This window comes from Pelodiscus sinensis, chromosome 30, assembly GCF_052426305.1.
Source record: "Pelodiscus sinensis isolate ZL-2025 chromosome 30, ASM5242630v1, whole genome shotgun sequence".
In the NCBI taxonomy this organism is placed as follows: Eukaryota; Metazoa; Chordata; order Testudines; family Trionychidae; genus Pelodiscus; species Pelodiscus sinensis.
In genome coordinates, this window is record NC_143081.1 from 10,507,452 (window position 1) to 10,529,546 (window position 22,095).

The 22,095-nt window shown below is 55.1% G+C and overlaps 2 non-coding genes and 1 pseudogene across 3 annotated transcripts; all 3 read left to right on the plus strand.

The window, feature by feature from the left end:
• Positions 1-2,715: 2,715 nt before the first annotated feature.
• Positions 2,716-5,303, plus strand: LOC149521191 (Ig heavy chain V region 3 pseudogene; annotated as a pseudogene). The gene is made up of 3 exons (XR_016348093.1): positions 2,716-3,177; positions 3,275-3,637; positions 5,182-5,303. The product of XR_016348093.1 is annotated as an Ig heavy chain V region 3 pseudogene (transcript).
• Positions 4,718-4,881, plus strand: LOC149521192 (U1 spliceosomal RNA). Its single transcript, XR_016348135.1, has one exon. It is a non-coding gene; the product is annotated as a U1 spliceosomal RNA (small nuclear RNA).
• Positions 5,304-7,562: 2,259 nt separating the features above from the next.
• Positions 7,563-7,703, plus strand: LOC142821413 (U4 spliceosomal RNA). Its single transcript, XR_012898187.2, has one exon. It is a non-coding gene; the product is annotated as a U4 spliceosomal RNA (small nuclear RNA).
• Positions 7,704-22,095: the final 14,392 nt, after the last annotated feature.

Below are 22,095 nucleotides of genomic sequence, written 5' to 3' on the forward strand. Positions count from 1 at the left end.
CTGTAGCGGCGCGTCGGGTTTCCCCGCAATTCTGCAGCCCCGTAGCAACCAGAACAGACTCCACCAGCCAGTAGAGTAGAGGAGGGTTTATTGCTTCTCCAGGATACAGCACAGCACAGACCTAATGTGGCTACAGGAGTCAGGGTCAGGATGCCTCAGACCCTTTGCGTCAGGGAATCTATCTCCCCTCTCCCCCCTTAAATCCTCAGCCCGCAGCTCAGGCTGTTCCCCTTGCCTACGTCTAGACTGGCCACAAATTCCGGAAAAGGGATGCAAATCAGGTAAGTCAGCATAGGGAAATCCGCGGGAGATTTAAATATCCCCTGCGGATTTAAATAAACATGTCCGCCGCTTTTTTTCCTGCTTGCGGAAAAGGTAGGAATAAGAGATCCTCCGGAAAAGGGCTTTATTCCGGAGGATCGCGCCAGTCTAGACGTTTTTTTTCTGGCTTTTCCCCAAGCCGGAAAAAAAGCGGCGGACATGTTTATTTAAATCCGCGGGGGATATTTAAATCCCCCTTGGATTTCCCTATGCTGACTTACCTGATTTGCATCCCTTTTCCGGAATTTGTGGCCAGTCTAGACGTAGCCCTCAGGTTTCCCAGCCAGCAACTGCCTGGCTCCCAGACCCTGCCCCCAAACCAGGTGCTCATCTCTGCAAGAGCCTTGTTATCTGGTTAGGCTGGGCCTAGGTGTCTGGGCTAATACATAGGTGGGTGAGTCATTGGGAATCACACAGCACAGCACAGGGGGACACCGGGTTACAGAGCAGACAGCCCCCACTCCCTCACAGAGACATGCCAGATTTGTGTGATGTATCTTAGATTTAAAGAACTGACCTACTTTAAATCTAGGATAAGGGGTGCAGGGTGCACTAAGGTTAAAACCACTGATTTAGAGAATGGCAGAGAGAGGGCGCTGATAAAGCCTGCAGAGGAGATCAGAGGGGAGGGGTCGCGAGTGCTTTGGAGCAGAGGACTGTACTTCAGAACGAACAATGGTCAGACGTAAAGAGGATGAAAATCAATAAGGACAAAGGCAAAGTGCGGCCCTTAGGAGGGAACCATCCAGCCCCCACACAGAAGGGAAATGTTCCCGAGGCGGGGCACTGCCCAAGGGGCCCCTAGTGACCCGTCAGTCAAACAGAAGCCGACAGCCTGTCACTGTTACCAACAAAGCAAACATTTCTCAGGAGTGCTGTGAGCGAGACAGGAGCAGTCAGTGATTATTTCGCTCTTCTCTGCACTGACCAGGCCTCACCGGGAGCGTTGTGGCCAGTTCTGGGCACCACATGTCAGGAACGCTGTGGATAAAATGGAAAAAGTCGGCTCAGGAGCGTTAGTGACACGCACCAGCCCCTGCCCAGGGAAACCGAACAGCTGCTCTCCCAAGGGCTTTGCAGGCAGCGACACGGGGCGGAGCCGGGGCACCCACAGAAAGGGGATTTCCCAGCGCCCGGAGACCTACTAAGGCTGCGGATCTGTGGGGAGATTCCCGTTCTCCTCCCCTGTCGGGGAGGTTGCGTCCCAGGCTGGGATCCCCTTGTGCAGACTCAGCTCCCACCCTGTCCCCTTTTCCAGACTCAGCTCCCACCCTGTCCCCTTTTCCATTCATGCCTCAGTCTCCCCCGACACAGACCTGCCCGGGCCTGGCTGCTGGGCTCAGTTTGCACCTTCACTGAGGATGAACCTGCTGCTGATTTTCCTCTTCCTCCTGGAGCCTCCTTCAACTCCGATGCTTTTGGGGATCTGGAGTGGTCGCTGCTGCACTGGCTACAGAACAGGAGCTGTTCTAGGCAGCCTAAGGCAACGAGGTGCCCTTATCTCAATGGAATTCAATGGCAGTTGGGTGCTTCCGTCCCTTAGGCCCTTTTGGGGTGTTTCATTTTCACATGGTCCTGGCATCCAGGGGACAGGGCCTGGCTCTCTCTGTCATTTCCGTGTTTCCCTCCCAGGGGTCCTCTCCCAAGTGCAGCTGAAGGAAACGGGCCCGGGAGCGGCGAAGCCCGGGGAGTCCCTGACACTCACTTGCAGCATCTCCGGAGACTCGGTTTGCACCGCCAGCGCCGCCTGGGGCTGGGTCCGGCAGCCGCGGGGAAGGGCTGGGCTGGGCGGGGTGCACGTGGTACAGACCGAGCAGCTGGAACACGAACTCCGCCCCCTCCTTCCCTCCAAGGCCGAGTCACCGTCTCTGCAGACACCGCCAGGAGCCAGGTCTCGCTGCAGCTCCGCTCGCTGACAGCTGCAGACAGCGCCCCCTAGTGCTGCCCCGGACACACAGTGACAGGGCAGAGCCGGGCCTGCACTAGGGAGGGAGGCGGGTTTTCAAGAGTGCGGAGACACTGGGGACTGGGCCATTGGTCTCACTGGGGGCGGGGCTCTGGCTGTGACTCTCCATTGCCTTTATTCGGGATTGTTGCTCTCAAAGCTCCAGTGTATGTGCCTGGCTCAGGGCCCAGCCGGCCTGACGGGCCCATGAGTATGGCCCGGCTCAGAGACCCGTGAAAGTTCCTGGTCCCCTCCCAGCCAGACAAGGCACCGCCTCTGGGCCCCTCTTCTTCACACTGACACAAACAAGTCACGTGTCGCCACGCAGAAGGGAAAAGTCCTCGCCCTCTGCCTTGTGCAGGCTGGTTCGATCCAACCATCTCTATCCCCTCCCTGCCACCCTGCCCTGAGCGGTACGAGGGGTCGGGGTGTCCTTGCGTCTTCTCCAGCGGGTGCGGTTCCGCCAGGACCTTGTATCGGGGTGTTCTGGCACCAGCGCACCTATGGGAGTTGGGCGCCTGAGTGCTTCAGATAAGGCCCAGGCGCCTTGCTCCGGGCGACACAGGAAGTCTGGGCCAGAGCAGGGAATCGAGCCTGGACTTGCAGGGTAACAGGTGAGCACCCTGCCCGCTGAGTGATCCTGGCTCGCTCCCTTCTGCATCTCTGCGGAGGTGAATTGGGCTCGTTCAGTGATAAGGTTTTATGTGTCGCAGGGAGGGGATATGCAAATAAGGGAGTGAGTTTCCTGTTTAAATCTGTCCCCCCTTCTGCCCAGAGTGAACCCGCAAGAACAATCCGTAGCCCCCTGGGTCTGGGCAGTGACCAGCCAGTTCCCTGAGAACCTCCCCCTCCAGGACCAGGGACAATGAGACTTTGGGTCACAGTTGTTTTCCTTGCAGCAGCTTTGGAAGGTATATTGTGCCCCGATGAAATGACAGACCCAGAAGCCCAGACAATTATCGGCTGTTTTTTTAAATTTTTTACCGGTGCTTATCCCTTTATTCGCAGGTGCCCGGTCCCAGGAGCTGGTGGAGTCCGGAGGGGATGTGAAGAAGCCCGGAGACTCTCTGCGCCTCTCCTGCAAAGCCTCCGGCTTCACCTTCAGCAGCGACGGGATGAGCTGGGTCCGTCAGGCTCCGGGGAAGGGGCTGGAGTGGATCGGGGAAATACACCCAAGTTCATCTTCCATCAGTTACGCCCAGGCCTTCAAGGGCCGCTTCACCATCTCCAGGGACAATCCCAGCAACCTGCTGCACCTGCAAGTGACCGGCCTGAAGCCCGAGGACACCGCCCGCTATTACTGTGCGAGAGACACAGCGACACGAACCCTGCGGCTGCTCGTGCACAAACCAGAGCTGCGGAACTTCCTGCGTCTGCCGCACGGGGGCAGCAGAGACACGCGCAGAACAGCCCTGCCCTGGGCGCGCTGAGCGAAGGCCAGGCAGGATACAACACTCTGATGTTGAGGATTAACTCTTTCATGTCCTGACTCCATTGCCTGGCCGAGCGCGGCAGCCTCTGTAAACGGCTCCTCTCAGTGAAGCTAAAGGGATCCCAGGGAGCGAAGCCAGGAGCGAGGGGCCCCGTCTCCCTCTGGTTGCACCTGCCGGACAGTGTTTCTTTCTGTCCCTGCACAGGGCAGCGGTGCGGGTCCGTGCTGGACCGGGGATTCATTCCCAGCCTCCTGCCAGAGCCAGGGGTGTCCCCGTCCTAAGGGACCCTGTGAGCCCCGCCCCCAATACAGCCCCCTCCCTGCTCATGTGGCCGGAGCTGCAGAGCTGAGACTCGCCCCAACTTGTGAATATTTATATTTCCAAAGGGGCAACCGCATCGATTGGTTCCGTCTTTCAAACACCACTCACTGGCCGCGGCGGGAGCAGCAGAGCAACACGCCCCGGCTCCATCTGCTCCTCTAGTGGTTCGTTCCGGGGAGGGGACAGGACCACACCGGTGGGAAACCTGCGGCCACGTGACTTCCCCGCAGGTGACAGTGAGCGCCCGGGCGTGTGGCCAGGTGCATCCTCTCCTGCTGCGCCCCTTTGTCCCCCGCCCCGCTACTTTCCCTTAACCCCCCGCCTCTCGGGCAGCACTTGAGAGAGGGTCCTGGGCTCTGTCTATCGGGCGCTGAGCAGCTGAAGAGCCGGGTCTGGCTGCACAGGGGAGAGTGTGGACCAAGAGCAGTCAGGGGCGTGGCCCATCCGGAGGGGCGGAGCCGCGTGTGCACGTATGCAGATGTCTGTGCGAGCGGAGCACTGTGGGAATGGGAGCGGGCTGACGAGCGGGGCTCTAATTTGCAAGCGGGGCTCTGGGTGGGGTCTGGGGACAGGGGTGGGGCAGCTGGCAGCAGCGGGAAGCGGTGCCAGTGGGGTTGTTTGGAGGTGGAAGTGGGAGGCACCGTGATGTGAGAGTTCGGGGCGCTTGAGGGCTGGCGGGGCTCTAGGACGAGAGTTTATACTTACCTGGCAGAGGAAATATCACGCTCAGGAAGGTGGTTTTCTCAGGGTGAGGCCTATCCGTTGCACTGTGGGTACGCTGACCTCTGCGATTTTCTCAAGTACAGGAAACTCGACTGCACAATTTGTGATAGTGGGGGACTGCGTGCGCGCTTTCTTCTGGCATTGTTGTTGAAAAACAGATAATTTTGTTTCAAGAATACAAGATTAAATCGAGAGAAACGGTTCTTCTCTATTCTGCACGCATGCAGATAAATACTGTGAGAGAGATTTCCCCAAAAGCTCACCCTGTCAGAATCTGTAAAGCAGGGCAGTGTCTGATGCTGGGGGTTGTGTTTTCTCCGCTTTGAAACTTGCCCTCGAGATTCAGTTTCTCATCCCCGTAAAGCATCATCAGTTTATTTCCCTGCTGGGTTGGGCTCGTTGCTTGTTTCTGTTCCTTTGTATCCCTCTTGTCGGTAGGACAATGGTCTGACCGAAACCGCGTGTTACTCCGACCCTCTGGGAAGTTCTGGTCCAAGCTGCAAGCTCCCCACCCCCACTCAGCTCTGGGCCTGGCTTGGATGTTGGCCACCCCCGAGTAACGCAAACATTTAGGAAAACGAAGGTCGAAAGAAACTGCCCGGGCCGCTGTCAGGGCGGGGAGTGAGCTAACAAAGCGGCCCACTCCAGGGCCTCTCTGTCTCCTCATGGGTGTTCTGGTCTCCGAACTCAGCCGTGGGTTCAAATCCCGCTCCGGGCACCGCCTTTGCTTCCTCTCCGGAGAAGTAACCGCATGTCCATGTCCCCCTGTCATTGCAAGGGCACGCGCTTAGGAATCTGCCGGTTCGGGGCATCTGTGGCTCGTTCCCCAGAGAGTCCCTGGTTTCTCCATCAGATCTCTGGGCACTAAAGAGCGAACGAACCGGCCCCTGCTTTGCATGTCCCGCGCGCTATGCAAATACGGGTTTTGTTTCCTCTCCAGCACAGACTATTTAGGTCCTCTCGTCCCATGGCCCCTCCCAACGCCCAGCCCGTGTCGCTCCCTCCGGCTCTGTGTGCGGGCGGGGTGGCGGGTGGGGGACAGATGCTGCTGCACATTCTTCCCAGCACACACACGGCAAGTAGGAAATCGGCGCCCCTGGTTGCTAATGTTGCAGAAGTGACCTTGTCTCTCTCCTAACCTGTCACGCGAATGTCCCTGACTCTGTTCAGCTGCCACTGACCCGAACTCTCCGACTTCTAAAGCCCTTCTAGGGAGCAGGTGGAGTGAACAGTTCAATGGTGCACAGGTGTGAACAGGGCATCCCCGCATAAATGACCCCACCCGGTCACACACCCCTTTGTGGCTGTTCTCTCTCTAGTCATTTCCAATGCAGAGACACTTGCGGGAAATGGACTGTGGGTCTCTGCCAAGGAGTCTGTATTATATAATTCACGAGCACTACCCGACCGGTTGGGAGTGGGACGGGAGACTTGCACTCAGCGTGGCCTGGTTTGTTGCTGCAGGTGGGTTGCAGGAGTTGTGTTCAGATTCTGTGCTGGGCGGTGCTGGCGGAGCAGGGTCACATTCCAGGGAATGCCGAGAACGAGGGAGGTTTGGTGTCTATTCATTTATTTCCTGCCAGATACTCGCAGAGACAAACGGGCTGGTGCATTCTGCGCACACCCCACAACTCACAAATGCTGCATCGCCTCCCTGTAAACACCATTCCCGAGAACGCTCCCTCGGTCACTCGCTGGCCAGGGGCGCTGGGGATGGGAAAGGGGCGTTGGTCAGAGGCGGGTCCGATGGGAGCTGGCGGCGCAGCGCTGCGAACGGGCGGTCGGAGTCCGATGGGGTCGGTGCTGCCCTTGGCGTGAGACCCGCTCCCCGTGCGCGGCCATCCCCGCGCGTGTCCGCCGGAAGGGGCGGCCAGTGACTCCGACAGTGGATCGGGACCCATCGCAGTGTCCCCGCCTGGGAGTCACGTCCCGGAGGAGCATCCCGGGGCCGCTGCTGTCAGTGTCAATCCCGCGGGGAGGGGACGCGCCGAGATGCGGGCGGGCGGGGACTGAGGCGGACGAAGCGCTGCCCGGTCAGTGTCCGGGGCTGTGTCGCTGCTTCTCGGGGTGACGCGCTGCCCTGGGGGCTTCCCCACAATCACACGCTGAGGATCGGCCCCTGCTGCGTTTGTCACCGCCCGGGCGCCCCCCCTCGGAAGCGTCCAGCCCCTTGCGCGATGGCTTCCCACGGGCAGGCGGAGCAATGTCCTGCGCGGCGCTGGGGCAGCGATCCCTGGGGACAGCTGCTGTGTGTAAATGGGGCCCCCTCTAGGGGGTGTTTCCCCTCCCCCACTGCAGGGGCCGATCCGCACGCGCTGTCAGTCTCCGGGCGGCTGCGGAATGGCCCAGCGCCCTGCGATTTTCAGCTCCCATGTCCCGTGCCAGGCTGAGCACAAGGCATTGATGCCCCAGAGGCGACTGTTCTGCGCACGCGCAGTGGGGGCTGGTTTCCGCCCATGTCGAACTGCCGGGAAAATCTGGCGGGAATCACCCAGCAGCCCCCACGTGGTGTTGTGATTTCCAAGCATTTCAGCTGCAGTGAGACAAAACAGCCTCTCCCGCCCCCACCCCTCCCGCCTGGTGACGTCACTGTGACATTTCCATCGCGCTCCCAGAGGCCTCTGCGGCCAGCTGAGGGTTCTGAGCGGCACAGAAGCGCTGAACCCCGCAAGCCCGCTGGGTCCGGCTGGGCTGCCGGGCTCCGGAGGCAGCGGTGCTGGGGCACTTCGTACCCGGCTTCCCGCCACGGTACCCGGCCTCGCCCTAAGCTGGGAGCCTGTGGCCGGCCCGGGGTCACCGCGCCGGGGGGTAGTTTCATTGTCTTTGCGCAGTGGCAATATCGTAGCCGATGAGGTTAATCCGAGGTGCGATTATTGCTAATTGAAAACTTTTCCCAATACCCCGCCGTGACGATTTGAAATACAGTCGGTATCGGCAATTTTTGGCGGTCTCTGCGGAGGCTGGACAGCTTTGTTCAATAAAAGAAAGAAATGGTTTTTTCTGTGTTTGTACCAATATTATTTTTTTGTTATATCACTTGGCTTTATGCTCTTTCATGGTTTATTCTGGTTTAATGTAGAGCTTTGTACAGAAAGCTCCAAGCAACATTTCATTTTTGCTGTTCTGTAGAAACTCAGGATTTCCAGTGTGTTATAAACCGTTTCCTGTGACAAATGGCCTTTCATTTTATACTGGTTTATTCTCTTATTGCTACATCCAGGTCATGGCTAAAGATAATAAAAACCACCAGACTCAGAATAAATCCCTGGGGAGCCCCACTAGAGATCTCCTTCCAAGGCTACTTTCCCCTAACACTAAACAACTCAGCAGTTGCCATCAGCACACAGCGTTATCTGAGGCAGCACGGTCATGTCATGTCCCACCAAGATTTTTCCTAAACGTTGTCAAAATCAGTTTTTTGAAAGTAGGAATAAGAAATCCTCGGGAAAAGGGCTCTCCCCTCTTTTCCCTGTTTGTAGAACAGACCTCTCTGGGTCCCAGTGCATTTCGCACGGACAGCTGTCCCTCGCCTCTGTCTGGGCAGAGTAAGTCCGTTTCCTTGCTGGTTAAACCCGGCACTGAAACTCTGATCTCTCATGGCTGAGTCTGCAGACACGAACGTGTGGAGCGGGATGGAACGGTCACAAGACCAGGTGTCGGAGAGGACGGATGAACTCTGCTCCCAGACAAAGCACACGGGCAGCCTCAGCAATTGCCGGGAGGAGCGAGGGTGAGATGGTTCTCCGCCCCTCAGGCTCAGGGGTCATCCAGGTGGGGCAGGGTTTCCAGCTGCCCTCTCTCTTCACTTCCTCCAACCCACGCAGCCATCCCATGCACCTGCGCACCAGCTCCTGGTCCATGACCCCCAGCTCCGGATCCTCCTCGTATTCCTCGTCGTCGTAGCGGTTCTGCTCATTCAGCAGCGAGATCTTCATTAAGGAGGTCAGGTCCAGGCCGGCCCTGCTCTGGGAGCCCAGCAGGAGACCGGTGCCGCCGAAGGGATTCATCCACCCCCACTGGTTCTCCGGGTGGAGGCGCAGCAGCAGCCAGGTTGCCTCGGCTGTGAGGTTGATCATGTACTGCGTCGTGGGGACTGCAGCCTCCTGCTCCGGCCTCGCTGCCATGCCTGGGTTATTGGCGGAGCGACCACAGGTATGGGTTGGGCTCAACCTCTGTGCCTCCTGCGGCGTCTGTAGCTGCTGCTGCTGCTGCTGCTGGGAGGCACAGAGGCAGGAGCTGAGCAAGGGGCTGGTCCCTGCCTGGGGCGCCCCTCATGGATTCCTCTCCCCGGGTGGTGGTGCTGGATTCTTAGGAGCCACCTGCTTCTTAGGCTACACGCGGGTGGTGGCAGGGCCAGCGGCCGCAGCAGCAGGCAGCTGGATGGGCCATAGGGGTATGGCGGTGCCGCGTGACCCCTCTGCTTTGCCCGGGGCAGGCGGAATGGATCTTTCTCCGGTATTGAGATGTGCTCCCATATGAGAGAACAGCGCTGCTGCAACCGGCGGGGGCCCCGGCTCAATAAGTTAGACAGGCGACGGCAGCAGGGCTGAGCCGGAGGAGTGGCTTTGGGGGGGAGGAAGGGGTAGTGGGGCTGTGGAAGCACTCACCCAGGAGGGCTGTGACATCCCCCGGGAAGGCTGCAGCGCCAATGCCTGGGAGAGCCGTGATATCCCCTGAGAGGGGTGCAATGCCACCATACAGGAGAACTGTGCGGGGTGGGCTGGGATGCCACCACTGGAGAGGGCTGTGGCACTGTCACCCACGGGGGCTGTGGCACCACAAGCCGGGAGAGCTGCGACGTCCCCTGGGAGAGCTGTGATGCCAACACCTGGGAGGTGTTTGGCGCTGTCACCCGGGAGAACTGTGACATCCCTTGGGAGGGTTGCGATGCCACCGCTGAAAGGGCTGTGACGTCCCCCGTGCCGGAGTTTGAACACCGCTGAAAAAGAGGGGATGGGTTAAAATACTCCAAGGAGAGACAAGTCTGACAGAGCAAGAGATGTCAAAAGATAATCCCAGAAACGTTCACAAGAACAAACTCTACAGGCAGTCTGAGCAAGGCTGGAGCATTTCCAGCTCTGAAATATTAGAGGGACTTGTAGTTTAGCTGCTAATACTCTGGCACCGACCAGTATTTTCAGCCCCCTACGGCACATACTACTGCTCTTCTACTGCACCCCTTGGTGCATAGGGGAACTGTTCTTTACATTTTAAAACAGTCATTTACACTCAACATCTTTTGATTGTGATTAGTCCACGTGGCTATGTCTACACTACCAGGTTATTTAGAAATAAGTTATTTTGAAATATCTCCTGTTTGTGAAGAATAACTCGTAACTATTTTGAAATAATGGGGGTATTTTTAAATAAGCTTATTTCACAACAGCCTTGGTAGTGTGGATGCTTGCCTTGTTATTTTGAAATTATGCCCCCATGTAGACATGCCCTAATACATGAAAAGTACACTAATTTTATCGTTCAGTTTTTGAAAAGATTCCCTCAACTATTCAGTCACCTTTCTCTTTTGCTATGTCCTAGAAGCACTCCTCACTCTTGCAGTAGCCGCTGACAAAACTTAGCCATTATCCTCGGTTCACCCTCTTTGATAAAACCTTGTGAACTAGTTCAATACATTTGGAACCTTTAAAGGTACATTTAAACCTACATTTAAAGGTACATTCAAGAGAGACCTAAGAAGAGAGACAGACATTTCTTCTAAGGTCAATGCAACTGGAAATTGTGTTACTTTTTCAGCACCTCATTCACACCTCCTTCCAACCACAGCCAACAGCCTCTTTTAAGGACTCTCTCAAGATCTGTTTTCTTTTGTTCCTAAATCTTAGCCTCTACCAATTAGACATGTTAGAGGGAGCTGTTATGTGCTGTAATATCAAAAAGGCTCAATGCAACAATCAAAATGAGATTTTGGAAAAGTAGATTCTTTACCCAAAGAAGAAATAACTCACATCACTATTTTCACAGCAAAATATTATTCATTAAGTTAGCAATAATTCCAATATTCAAATCCAGCCAACCGAATGGATGGCTAAGAGGAAAAAACAGTAAGTCCTTTTTCTTACGCTGCTTCACCATGGGAGAAGTTTAGAAATCTACATAAAATAATTTCCAACCATGAGTGACTGTGACTACAGTTATGTTATACATAATTGTTGCCAGTGCTAAGGGTAGTGAGGAAAAGTGGCTGAACAGCTAGGAGAAGACAGCAGTCAGGGCGAGATTTAAAACTGGTTAGGATGAAGGACTAATTAGTCTGCAGCAGAGACCCATGTTAACATTCACAGTGAGCATGGATAAGATCTCCCACAGGGCAGATAGAAAAGTAGTTAGAAATAAAGTTATTCAAGTAGGCCACAAAAGTAGCTGCATTCTTGTTATAATATGACAATCCACAACAGCCAGTATCTGAATACAGGCCAGTCCTCCACAGAAATATTATGCAAGCCTGTTTGCAAAGGGTGATCACATGACCGTGTAAAAATGTAGCCACCATGCTGTTTTCTTAACAGAAAATACAGACCATCTCCCAGAGATCTGAGTCAACATGCACATGGAGACATGCTTGTTTAAGCTAAATCTGGAGGAGACAGAGCTACTGCTGTTGGAGAGAGTGAAACAAAGAACTTTCAGCCACCTAAAAACTCACACCTAAGGCTGTCTACTCTAGCTTCAGGATCCTCATAGTCTTGTTATGCCTTTATAGCTGAAGTTGGAAAAACTATTTCAACCACAGATTGTCCCTAAAAATACTTTCATAGAAGCTAAGTAAAGTATATTGAGCATATTCCATGTAGCCACTTCATGTACATTAACCTCTCAGGAGCATTTGTTTCAGGATACCAATAAAATTAAAGATGCCTTAAAGCAGAGATGGGCATTAATTTTTGATGTGGATGCCATTCCAAGTGGTCAAGGGCCACACTTCTCTATGGAGGGGATGTGGGGTCTGGGACAGAAATTGGATGCAAAGGGGAGCTCAGGGTAGGGTTCTGGTGTACAGGAGAGAGTATGGGGTGTGAGGGAAGAGGGTTGGGGTGCAGGAGAGGATTCTGGTCTGGAGGAGAGGTCTAGGAGTAGGTGCAGGGTTTGGGATGGAGTTGTGACCCAGGAACAGGAGGGGGGCAGGTAGAGAGGTAGTGACCTGGAACAGGAGAGATTATGACCTAAGGCAAGGAGTTGGGTGCCAGAGTAGGCTCTGACCAGGAGGCACTTCCCTAGATGGTTCCAGGCTAGCTGCCTAATGGAACCCTGTGCCAAATTCCCTGCCCACCAGAACCCCGGAGCTCAGAGTTGCTGCTCCACGTGCCTTTCTGTGGTGCACAGTGGGGGGAGGGGAAGGAGGATCTACATGCATTGCCCAGGCCCCCAGCACAATATCTCAGCTCCCATTGGCTGGTTTCAGGTAATGTGAGCTGTGAGCTCATGCTTAGGACAAGGGCAGCCAATGGGAAGCAGCCAACAGGAGCTGAATGATTGTCCTGCTGTCAGCCGACGGTCAGGGCAGTGTGTGTGTGTATGTTTCCGAGAAAAGGTTTAACGTCCGTGCCTTTACTGCTAGGACCGGGGTCCCATCTCAGAGGGTGGCCAGCAGGCCAACAGACGCCCCGTTATATAGGAAGAGCTTATTACATCTTAGATTTCAGCTGCTAGAATTTCATAATTCCTTCGCAGCGGGCAGCCTTGAGGAAAGACTGAAAGATGCCCCAGTGGGTCCTGTCACCTGGGAGTGACACAGATCCAAACGCCCAAGCTCTTCCTATAACTGTCCCTTTAGACCGGCTGAAGTTCTTTTAAATTGTGCTTGGTTCTGTTACAGCAACTGAAGGAGTCAGGTTAAAACTTAAACAGTTACAGGTTTATTTGAGGAAGCTTATAAATCATATGGTTGCAATGGTTATTGTTCTATTTCTTAACTATTAGCAAAATATAGGTCTTAAAATGGTTACAAAGAAGATAAAGATAGAAAAATAGAAATAATGGTACCAAGTAACAGCTTACTCTTTCTATGTGTACACTTAAGACAGAGGACCACATCCAGGTACCATTTTTACCCCCTTCTGTGCCTCTCGACTCCAGCATGTCAGGCCAGGGCCGGTCCCTCAATTCCTAGGAAAGATGAAAATACGAGGTGGGCGTCCCCATAGAACCTCGGGAGGTCAAACACCTAACCCGACCAGCAGGTAGAGGGTAGATTGACACTCAAAGTGAGTGTGTGCTGGGCCCATCTTTTATAATCATGGGGTCACGTATTTCTCTTTCTTATCTGTAATGCCAAATGATGCTGGTCTGTCTGCTGTGAGACCAGTTCTTACAAAGGAGTTGTGAACTTAATTTACACTTGTAAGAGAGAATTGAGGTGATTAAATTTTGAAGTACTGGACATTGTTTTCTCAGTGGGAAATTCCTCTTCCTGGGACTGTGTGTGTTCGAATCAACATAGGTGCCAGCCGCAGCCTCGAGGCCAGCTTATTGATTTAGCTGCTCTCTATCCACATATCTGTGTTTCAGCTTCTCAGGATCAGATGAGCCAGCATAGACTATGCTGATATTATTGCTCCTTCTCTGTCCTGTATGCTTCAGAGAGGCAAATAAGATGGATAATATGGAGGCAGGCTGTCTGGCCACACCTGCCTGCGGGGCAGCATGCAAAGATTCTTCCTCCCCTCTGCGCAGAGACACAGATGGATCAGCTGTTCAGAGCCCTTGTGCTGCTCCCTGCCTGAGAATCCCAGCAGATGGTCATGGGCCAGATTGAAAGGATTGCTGGGCCATACTTTGCCCGCCCCTGGGCTAAGGAATTGCTCCTCTTAATAGATTTAAACATAATAAAATACCAATAAAATTGCCAGCTCCAGCTATTACGAGGATTGCTAGGTGTGCGGTTTTGAACCAGACAGTCCAGTATTTGAGCTGTTTGGAAAACAAATTGAGAAGCTATAGATGAGAAAATATAAAATGTCTGGTAGTTTCTAAATGAGATGTAATGTAGATTGAGATGTAATGTCAAGTGTGTGCAGTATTCTTGTTGAAACCATATGGCAACCCTACCCACACTGCTGGCTATTACACAGCAGAGCCACGCTTGTCATGTCAAATTGGGACCAGGACCAAACCAGATGATCAAAAATTCCTATATTCAGGAGAGTAGGGAAGTGTGAGGCCACCGCGCCATCTAATGGCCAGGGGAGGATTGCCTGCTGCTGGCCCTGCATGCGCTAGTTATTAGGTCAACAGGGAAAGCTGCACAATGGAAGGCTGGAAAAATGGGGCTCTACTGCACCACATCATCTGTAAGGACTCCAGATAATAGGGCACCTCATATTATACACTCCTGGCAGTGACATACATACACACACACACAGATCCTCAACCTCCTTAGCCACAGGGCAGATAGTTGGGTGTAACAATCCATTCCTGAGAGAATCAGGAACTGCTCAGACCCAACCAATGTAGAGAAGCAGAACAATTCCCAAGCAGATGATACATTCTGGCTCATTTGCTGGGACTTAAAGAGAACAAAGTCCTGAGTCCTCTCCCTATCACTATCCCATCCACTCAACAGTGAGACTCTGACAGGGCAGGAAGCTATGGGAAAAGGGAAACAAAAGACACAAATTCCACTTTCCCCAGTGGTAAGGAACAAAAAGCCTTGGTGGGAAAATAATAGTTCTAATTTTAGTGTTTCCCTCAACCTGCATTTGGCCAGCACCCGATAGGTCAGGCAACATCAGCACCAAATCGACCACAGGCTCTTACCTTCTCTGCAGAGATGTGTCTCTTTTTTCAGAATTGGATTTGTAGAAAACTCTAAGAAGATTCCTCTTTGTGTTCATGTTCTGGGCCTGAGAGCACTCAAAGTAAGAAGAGCAGATCTTGAGATGACTCCTGGCTGCAAAGCTTCAGGAGTCTGAAATTGCTCCAGCCCTGCATCCTGTCCTATCTGGCGGTTGTCATGGACTCTCTGTGACTTTGCCACCTATCAACGTCCTTTAACCAATAAGCAGAGATGCCGAAAAAGGCCTTGTGATGTCACTGCCACACCCTGTCCTGCCCCTGGACATCCCCCTGCATATTTGAGCCTCTCCTCCCTGCATTACTCCTACTCACTCAATGTTAGTTCTAGGAATCAAACAGGCTGCACACGGAATCATCAGAGGCACCCCAGTGCCACATGTACATTGCAGATTGTAAGGCCAGAAAAGACCAATCACCTAACCCCAGGGTGGACAATAATTTTCACCATGGGGTGGTCACTTCAGGAGTTTTGATATGTGGTCACGGGCTGGTTTTATGCCCCCTGGAAGGTGCAGGGCCTCAGAGCTAAAGAGAGATAGAGAGTTTGGGATGTTACATTTAGATTAACTATGGAATAGTCGATGGGATTTCCATTGATTATTCAGTTAGTTGATAAGGACTTTCATGTTCCGCCTTGGATATGTACAAATCACATCAAAGAGCCCCTGCTGGGGCTCTTGTACATTTCAAAGGGCTGTGCGGAGCCTGGGGCCAGCAGGGAATCCCACTGGCCCCAGGCTTCCTGATGCACTTCCTCTCTGAAATGCACAAGAGCAGCCTTTCCTAACCTGTGTGTCTTAAACTGTGTTCCCCAGCACACCGGTGTGCAAGGTAGTTGAAAGTGTGCGGTGTGCCGCAAGGTAGTTCAAGGTGTGCCGTGGAGAGCAGAGTTCAAAATGGCTGCCCTTAAAAGGGCAATGCCTGAACAGAGCTCAAAATGGTCACCCTTAAAAGGGCAATGCCTGCTCTCCCAACAACCTGTTGTCCTTACAACTGACCTGCCTGAAGCCAGAGGGCACCACCTGCTATTACTGTGCGAGACACTGCACAGTGACACCGAACCTGCTGGTGGTCAAAGAAAAACTGGGGCTGCGGAATCCTCCTTTCCCCGTTCTCCACAAGGGGGCAGCAGATCCACAAACAGCTCAGCCTGAGTGACAGCCCCGTGTTACAGTGTTGGGCCCCGCGGGCAGCCCTGGCAGTGTCGGTGCCCCGGGGAGCGCTAGGGCTCAAGTCACACGAGGGGCTGAGGCTCCTTCTTAGAACGCCGGGCTCCCCATGGAACTTACAGCCTCGCACTCACCGCCCGGCCAGGGCAGACACACAGGCCTGGACAGTCTGATGCCTGCACCCGGGTCCTGGGGCGAGTCAGTCAGAACCCGGGCAGGGGAAGCGCGTGTCTCATATAAGCAGTGGGGGTATGCAAATGAGGGAGTCGGTGTCCTGTTTAAATCTCCCCCTCGCTCTGCCCAAGCTGCACTCGCAGCAGGGAAAATCCGCATTTATCACGCAGTCCCCTGAGAATTTCCCCCTCCCACACCCAGGACAATGAGAATCTGGCTCCTTCTGTGTTTCGTTGCAGCAGCTTTGGAAGGTATTTTCTTGCTCTGAATCATTGGCCCAGTTAGAGGAATAGTGAGTTAGGGCTGATTTTACACCGATATTAAGAAACTGTCTCTGCGCCTCTCCTGCAAAGCCTCCGGCTTCACCTTCAGCAGCCTCTATATGGACTGGGTCCGGCAGGCTCCGGGGAAGGGGCTTGAATGGGGCTTGAATGGGTCGCTCGTATAAACCCCAGTTTATGGATCGCATATGCAGAGTCCGTGAAAGGCCAATTCACCATCTCCAGGGACAATTCCCAGAGCACGTTGTACCTGCACATGACTGGCCTGAAGGCCGAGGACACCGCCCGCTATTACTGTGCGGGAGACACAGTGACATGAAACAGGTTTCTGATCATGCAAGAACTCGGCTCAGGAGGGATAGCTCAGTGGTTTGAGCCTTGGCTTGCTAAACCGAGGGTTGTGAGTTCAATCCTTGCAGAGGCCATTTGGGGCAAAAATTCATCAGGGATGGTATTTGGTCCTGCTGAAAAGGCAGGGACTGGACTCGGTGACCTTTCCAGGTCCCTTTCAGTTCTAGGAGATAGGCAATATGTATATATAAAAAGGGACTGCCCTTCCCCTGGCACCCGCAAGGGGGCAGCAGAGAGACACACGAACAGCTCCGGGGGATCCTGAAACCTGGTGACTGTACCAGAAACCTCCCGCCCGTATTAACCCTTCAGTTCCCGCCACGGACCGGCCTGCAGCGCGAGTGCGAGGACCCAGCCCACTGTCGCTGCGCCCGACACAGGCAGGGGAAGCCGCTGGGAGCTCAGACACAAACCTGCCCCTGCGGGGCAGTGGGAAAGTCCCGGCAGGTCGGAGCCCGGCGCTGCGGGCAGGGGAAACTCACAGAGAAAGAGAAAGCCACGTGCGCACAGCGAGGGGCCCTGCTCCGCCGACCCGACTCGGCTTCGCACCGCGCTCAGATCAACAGGCCGGGCAGCCTGGCTGAGAAGGGCTGTTCCCGGGCCCTTCCCTGTCCGTGTCTAATCGCCTCTAGGTGCGCCCCCCCATCCCCATTTTGCACCTTCTAAACAATGGGGAAATGGGGGGGGGGGCACAGTTCCTGCCTGCGAGCCAGGCTCAGGGCGGCTCCCCAATGCTTCTAGGGGCACTGCGCGTTTCCTGTTCCCTGCCTGAATCGCTCCCGTTCCCTCGCCAGGAGCTACCCTCAGATAGAACCTGCAGCCCCGGAAGCCCCCTGGCTCTGTGCAGCCACCAGGCCGCTCCCCGAGAACTTGCCCCTCCCAGGGACAATGGGACGTCGGGCTGGTGACTGTTCCTCGCGCGGGGCGGGGTTGTCTCTCCACAGACCCAGACCCACCCCCACAAGCAGGAGCCTCTCACTGGGTCGCTGCGGTGACGTCACCCGTTCTGTGACGCTCCCTGATTTTTGTTCTCCCCTCATCCTTCCCCCCTCCCCTTTGCTCAGGGGCCGGGCACGGGCAGGTCTGACCCAGTCGGGCCCAGAGATGAAGACGCCCGGAGGCTCCACGTAGCTGAAGTGCCCTGAGCGGGTTCGCGGTACCGGCCATTGCCCGGCGCGGGTCAGAGAGCAGCCAGAGAGCAGCCGGGGAAGGGGCTGGCGGGGGCTGGCGGGGCTGGTCAGCATCACTCTCGGGGACAACTACAATCGCTGCTGTGAGAGCCCCCAGGTCCGGTCCACCATCTCCCAGGGCCGCTCCCAGGGCCGCTCTCATCGCTGCCTGCAACAGCCTAAGCCCCGAGGGCACCGCCGGGTGTTACTGTCCCGGACACACATCTAAGCTGAGAGCAAAGCCGCCCCTCCCCCCCTCAGGGCTGCGAAGGGGTTTCCTGGGGGCGGCGCCCCGAATCCGCAGAAACGAGACCAGTCGCAGAGTGTCCCCCTGCTGGCTCCATTGACCCGGGGAGAGCAGGGAGCAGGCGCCCCGGGGCATTTCCCGGATCGGGGAGGAGCCGGTGCATCTGTCCTCGCCGTGGGTCCGCCCCCAGGGACCTCCCGAAGCTTCTCCTCACTCCCCCTCCGCGGCCAGCCTCCCCCCTGCTCCCCCCACAAGCAGAGCTGCAACGGAGCTGGTAGCATAGAAGCGGGGAGGTCCAGAGCTGGTAGCATAGAAGCGGGGAGGTCCAGACCGTCCTACGACTTCCCGGGACAATTTCAAAGGGCCTTGAGGGTTCCTGACAACACCTGCTGCGGCTGCTCCCCCACACCCTGGGCTGCCTCTCCAGGATTTACAGAGGATGGGAGCACCACGCGCTACGCGGACTCCGTTAAAAGGCGATTCACCGTCTCCAGGGACAACCCGAGCAACCTGCTGTACCTGCGACCGACTGGCCTGCAGCCCGAGGACACCGCCCGCTATCACTGCGCCGGGCACAGCGAGCAGAAAGCTGCTTAACCCAGAACACAAACCGAGCTGCAGCGGGAGCCGCTCTGCCAGCGCCCGGCAGGGGGCAGCAGCGACTCGCAGTTCCCGGCTGTTCTGTGCGGTCAGCTCAGGGATCGGTGTGAAAGGGCAGGTCGGTGCCAGAGCAGCGGGTGAATATTTCGGGAACTCTCTGTGTTCTAGGGACACGGGACAAATATTCCCGCAGGTCTCCCGCAGCCAGTGACACCGCTGAGAGCAGAGTGCAACGTGCAGCCAGAGACTGAGAACTGGGCTGAAATGTAAAACTGCCCCGCCCAGAGCCGGGTTTCGGCAAATTCTTCGATGCTTCCCTGAGTCGAGGTCTGAGCCATTGCACTAGGGGTCCGTGAAATCCTTTGTGTCCCTAATCCGGAAATAGCCCCCTGATCTGCGACCTCCCCTGAACGATGCGGAATATCCCAGCCCCTTTCACATCATCTCTGCTATAGCTCGCCCGCCCTGAGCTATTACTGAGCGCTGCGTCTGAGCGCGCTGCGCAGCCCTGAGAAACAGCCTGTCCCCAGCCCGTCCGAAAGCCTGGCTGGGATGTTCAAAGGGACCCAGAGATCGGAGAATTCCAGCTCCCCCGGGGCGTGTGTTCATCGCTTGAAAAACTCCTTTACCAGCTTCACCCTGTGTCAGAATGGGGAACCCTGGAGGCAGGATCCGGCTTCAAAGCTCTGTGTGTTTTGCTTTTCTTCTAGTGCCCATTAAATATTTGACATTTGTATCTCTAGAGCTGCCTGTACACACTGTGGGTTGAAAATAATAAGAAGGAGGAGAAGAAGGATTTAAGGGTTCCATGAAACGGATTCCCCCCCCTTCTCCTCCATACAATTAGCCCCACTCCGCACCGGAAGGGCTTTCGTTTACAATCACACAGGCCTGCACCACCTACTGGGTTCCAATTCCTGCCTGGAGATTCTGTCCGGGCACCGACTGCCCATGTTCACTCTGTGACTCAGCAGGACCCAGCTCACTCGGACGCCTGGGCTCAGACGTTCAGAGTAGACGAGCCAGTACCTGCACCAGCTCCCCTGGATTTAGGAGGGTTCATTTAATAACAGCTCTGTCCTGTGGAGCCCAGGAAGAGTTTCACACACAGGTGTTAGGACTGGGGGGTCTGGCTCGAAGCTGAGACTTTGTTCTGTCGGTTCCCTCATTCTAGTAATAATTCATGTTACATTTTGCTTAAATTGTGTGATGAAAGCCGGTCTGGGATTCAAAGCAGCGGGGGCCACCCCACCCCTCCGCCTGGGTTCCCACCGCTTCTCGCACTGAGAAAGAAAAGGGCCGGAGCCCGCAGCGGTCGCTGGTCTCTTGTTCATTTCCCTGCCGTGTGACCCAGCCACGAGGCCGCAGCGGAGCAGAAGCGCTAAGACTCCTGCGCTCCCCGCCCCTTTTCTAGGGCGGTACCGGGGTGTCGGACTTTATGCAAATCTCCCGCCAGGGCCCGGGTTAAATCGCAGCCCCTGGGTTCCCCGGGACCCGCCTGCCCAGGGGCTGAAGCGAGTTTCAGTTTTTCCTCCTTCTCGTTGCTCCGTTTCCCAGGATGGACCCCGCGGTGTCGCTGCTGCTGTTACTCGCCCTCTCGCCCTGTGAGTCGGGAGGGGAAACCCGGGGGATGATCAAAGCCCCAGGGAGCGAGCTGAGGATCTAACTGTAACGGTTCGTGTCTGTGCAGGTGTCCGGTCCCAAATCCAGCTGGTCCAGTCCGGGCCGGGCGCGGTGAAGCCCGGAGAGACCCTCGCCCTGAGCTGCGCCGTGTCTGGTTACACCATTTCTTCAGGCTATGACTGGTTATGGATCCGGCAGGCTCCCGGAAAAGGTTTAGAATACATGGGGCGTGTGTATGGACCCAGCGGGGGCACCAACTACGCCCCGGCCTTCCAGAGCCGGATCACCATCGCCAGAGACACCGCCAAGAACCAGTTCTCGCTGCAGCTCCGCTCGCTGACAGCTGCAGACACCGCCACCTATTACTGCGCCAGACACAGTAACTCAGAGCGCAGCAGGACTCGTACAAAAAGGGGAAGCGGTTTCCATAGAGCCATTCAGGGCATTTAACGGCTCATTGCCCTCTACGACCGAGAGAAGCAGGAACAGAGAAGGGGGAGAGTCTCTAGGAATCCAGCTTTCATAAAGAGCACACGACTCACGGATATCGCAGACCAGGAGTAAAACCCGTGTCACTCTATTGCACCGCAAGGTGTGAACAGGGCAACCACTGACAAACCCTCAACTCTCCCCCTGCTCACCAGTCATAGAATCATGGAACCCCAGGGCTGGCAGAGACCTCAGGAGGTCTCGAGTCCATCCCCCTTCCCAAAGCAGGACCAACCCAACTGAATCATCCCAGCCACTAGCCTTTAAAACCTCTGGGGATGGAGATTCCACCCCCTCCCTAGGTAACCCATTCCAGTGCTTCCCCACCCACTTAGGAAATATTTTTCCCTAATATCCAACATAGACCTCCTCCACTGTTACTTGAGACGATTGCTCCTTCTACTGCCATGTATCACCACTGAGAGCAACTTCTCTCCATCCTCTTTGGAACCTCCCTTCAGACAGTTAAAGGCTGCTCTCAAATCCCCCCTCACTCTTCTCTTCTGAAGACTAAATAAGCCCAATTCCCTCAGCCTCTCCTCGTAGGTCATGTGCTCCAGCCCCTCATCATTTTGGTAGCCCTCCACTGGACCCTCTCCAACACATCCACATCCTTTCTGTACTGGGGGGGGCCAAAACTGGACACAATACTCCAGATGTGGCCTCACCAGTGCTGAATAAAGGGGAATAATCACTTCTCTAGATATGTTGGCAATGCTCCTCCTAATGCGCCCTAATATGCCATTAGCCTTCTTGGCTATAAGGGCACCTTGTTGACTTATCTCCAGCTTCTCATGCACTGTAATGCCTACAGTGAGCCATGGGAAAAACCAGGAACCGCATCCACAGCTGCTGAGTCCCAGACTGGTGCTTTATCCTCACAAACCAGCCCGCTCCGACCTAGCGGTGCGGGGCTGCAGGCCAGACTAGAGGATCCCAGCAGCGATTTCTCGTAGCAACGAATAAACAGTAAAATAATAATATATCGTGTCCCTCCCGTTGCCTCATCCACGTACGATGTGGCCCCTTCCTAATTGCTATTTCGGCTACAATGTCATATTCCTGCAACAACCGCATTCACCTGCCAGCCACAGGCAGGAGGCTGCTGGATACGGTGTCACCAGATGACCAGCAGGGGGAGCGCAGGAGCTGAAAATACTGGACAATTCGACCGTTCTTTAAAAAAAGTGTCAATAAATCTTCAGAGGGCTTAACCACAGGACTCTCCCGTTAACGACGGGACTGATGGACTCCCTATTTACAGTAACATGTATTCTCGTGGGGGGAAGGGTAAATTCAGGTGAGTGCGGCAGGCGGTGACAGCAGGGGGCGCTGTCAGGAAGGGTGCAAAGACAGCAGGACAACCAGTCAGGAGCAGGCGAGGCAGCTTACGTGTGATATGCGACCCGGGCAGATGGCAGCGGGGACAGACACCC